The following is a 3,870-nucleotide window of genomic DNA, read 5'->3' on the forward strand; positions in this document are numbered from 1 at the left end:
ATAATTCAACTTAAATGGATTATTTGTATAAATTAAAAGATTCACTACTTGATATGTGATCCCTATTATGGGTAGATTAAATTAGGACTATGGAAATATGTTTCTGAAAATGAAACCTAATTTACAGCATGGGCAATACGAAAAGTTGATTCCTAGCCAGGAGATCGGACGACTACTTCATAACTTCAAGAGGTAAGTGTTGTTTTTTTATATTTGATTGAAATTTATTTTATATAATGTCTATATTATATGCAAATGTGATACCGATTGTTTCCAGCTATACGTGTCCTAATCATGACAATATGTTTAACAACAAAATAATGCAAAAAAAAGTTGCTTCATGATACTAAAGTCGAGCCTATTTCAAACAATATGTATATAGTGATAACAGTGATGTGAAGCATGTATTTTGTTGAATTAGTGTAATATTGAAACTAAGTAATAATCTCTGCAACGTCCAAAATCAAGGAATATTCATAACAGAATATTTAAGAAGAATTAACTGTAGGCAGTCCAGATTGAAAACTCTGAAACTATAGAGCCATATATGTGACTTCAGGAAATTAAGAAGTTTAATTTGGAGATATATAAGGAAACAAATTAGCCACAATGTTCAAATCCCAAGATTAGAGAACGCAATCAACTATCAACATTTTAAAATCAAGAATAAAAAGAGAGTTACTATGTGAAAAATATATATACACACCTTTACCTTGAGTCCTTGGCAAAACTTGCTCCTATTATTTTCAAACATAGTAAAAAAAAACTGGTGTTATAGTGAAAACTAACAAAGACTCGAAGACCAATGGCGGTCATCAAATGCCAGGAGTATTCCCTTTAGGTAGAAGACTCGAGGCCACTATACTTTGACGAAAAACATTATCGCCATTGGAAGGCTAGAATGAAAACATATGTGCAATCAGTTTACTATCAATCGTGGCTAATCTTACAGGATGGGCCATTTCTAATTCTCGGTGATTGGGAGGGAATGAAATACGTAGATGATACATCCACTGAATATACCAGAGAACAAGAGGATGTCATCCAAGCCAATGCTAGAGGTCACCACATACTTAGTTGTGCTTTGAGCATGGAAGAGTTTGAAAATATCTCAAGTTGTGAGACTGCAAAGGAAAGTTGGGACAAGTTAGAGATAATCCATGAAGGTACACAGAAATTAAAGGATGTCAAGATGGATCTTCTGGTTCATGAGTTTGTGTTATTCGAGATGAAGGAAGATGAAACTATTAAAAACATGTTTCGGAGATTTAATAAAATTCTTGGAGATCTCAAGGCTTTGGGAAAATCCAATTCTAATGGCCATAGCATTAATAATATATATTCAATATAGTAGGGCTCAACAATGGCACCGCATTGAGCACACTTACTTCTCTAAATATAAATATAGATGGGAGGAAAGATCAAAAGTATGTAGTTAAAACTTATTAATGATGATATGAGTTACGATCATTCATTATTATATTATATTAGTAAATACTAATTATCTTGAAATTAAATAAAATAGTTAATTGATAAATAAATTTTAAAAATAGAAAAAATTCAAAAATTTGTAAAAAAGATAAATAGGGATACTTTTTTGTGATACATGCCACATGAGTAAAACCTTATTCCTCCTTTATATATATAATAGAGGAATAGATCGCGCTTCGCACGATTTTATCATTTTAATAATTTTAAATTATTCAGAAATAGAATAAATGAAAATTTTGAGGTACATTCATATGATAACTATTTTTATATATAATTTATTAAATCATTAGACATAGATATTAAATGAAAATTATTTTTCTTGACATATATTAAAAAAAGACAAAAGAACGAGAGTATATGTAAGTGAAAAGTCAATTTCACTTTATCCCCGTGACATTAAAGAGTTTGAAAATGATGTTCCCTTCACATAGAATATGTTCTTGATGTGACTTTGACATTTGAAAAGCATTTATAATTAATCTCGGTTGAGATATATTTTTAAAGATGTAATAATAAGTTAAGCTTTAGACTTTATATTTGTGCACAAATCTAATGTATTTATATTCTTTCAATTCAGTTCTTAGAAGGTTACTAAATGAATGGTGGAAATTTGTTTATCTTCTAACAAAAGATGATGATGATACTCAAGTTTAGCTAATTTTCTTATTTTGATTTTTTTAAAAAATGATTCATAAATATATATATATATATATATATATATATATATATATTGGATAAGGGGTTATTGTTTGCTTTCATTATGTAGAGAAAAATCGTTTGCATTTACTTGTGCTTGAATAACTAAAAATATTAATTAAAATTGCCGTAAATAGTTTCATTAAATCTTAGCTAGTGAAATAGTTACGATACTAAGCACTCATATATTGTTTGCATTGTGAACTTCAAAAGACAATTTGTTTTTCATTGTATTCAAAGTTATAACATATTATTATCAATTTTCTCATAATTTTGAACTTTTTCCTCATTTAATATTCTAAAATCTTTTTAAAAAATATCTTTCTTTATTCTTTGCCTTTATTACATTTATTTATTTCTTTGAAAAGAGACTGTGAAACGTCTAAGTACATAATGTTGCAATTAATCATTCTTAATTTTTTCAATTTATTATTCTTCACCTCACGTACAATTAATTTTTTTATGATACTTGATCTCACATAATTAATTGGCCAATCCTTTCCTCAACTTCATCATATTTTATTTTATATGTCTTTTATTTTTTCTTTGTGAATTCTCATGTAATTTTTTTTTTCTTAAATGTTAAATAATAATGGGTGCGCACATACACACATATATATGAGCCATGTTAAACATTTTGTTTGGCTTTTGTCCTTGGCTAGCACTTCAAAGTGTTGCATAGCTAGTATGACTCAATGTTTTTTCCACTTAAATAGGAATAATATTTATGTGAGTTTAAGATGTCATAAAATTATTTGTTAAATAAATAAAGTTATATGTCATTTCAATGTAAGAAATTGATTAATGTTTCCTGAAAGTTTTAGATGTGAAAAAAAAAAGCTAGAAATAATGATCCATGCATGGTTTAGATCTACCAATGAACGAGCTTAGTTAAAAAAAAAAAGTATCAACAATATCTACATATATTCATTGTAAAACTCGAATTCTTAGACAAAGTAGTCTCATGGATTGAGATATATCATGAAATTAATTATCACATTATATATGTGGAATAACTTAAAAAATTAAAAAATCAATAAAATTACAAAATAACAAAATAATCAACTGATTGAATCCAAAATAAGATTAAGATTATAATATTAAGAATGCAAAGAAAGAACAATGAAAATTCGGAAAGGAGGAAATTATAGAATTTTTTCTTTTTGGGAGTTTCTGAATACAATAGAATACCATGCTTTGAATGTATGTAGGTAAACTTTAGTATATAGAAATTCTATGTGTCTTTTCCTTTTTCATGTTTGGGAGTGACTTTTAGGAGCCTCAAGCTCACAAATGAGAGTGCATGAGAAAAAAGTCCTAGTGTATATATGTGCAAGGAAGAATGCAAAGGGGTTAGAAACATTTTGTAACATTCATTGAATTTAATTTGATGTAATTGTAGAGTTATTAGCTTATAGTTTAATATCATTAATAGATAGTATTTTATAAATTTCTAAAGGAGGAAAAAATAAAAATAAAAAAACTCAAAAAATCCACAAAAAAGATAATTAGTATTCCTTGATTCTTAAGCATGCCACATAGGATGAGCTAATGATCTCTTTTATATATATATGTGTGTGTGTGTGTGTGTAATTTTATTTGAAAAAATGAAAACAAGTTTTTTCACTTTCACTTTTCTCACAAAAAGTAAAATACAATTTTAATTTATATTTATGATCAAAC

Source organism: Capsicum annuum, chromosome 9 (assembly GCF_002878395.1).
Source record: "Capsicum annuum cultivar UCD-10X-F1 chromosome 9, UCD10Xv1.1, whole genome shotgun sequence".
Classification (NCBI taxonomy): domain Eukaryota; kingdom Viridiplantae; phylum Streptophyta; class Magnoliopsida; order Solanales; family Solanaceae; genus Capsicum; species Capsicum annuum.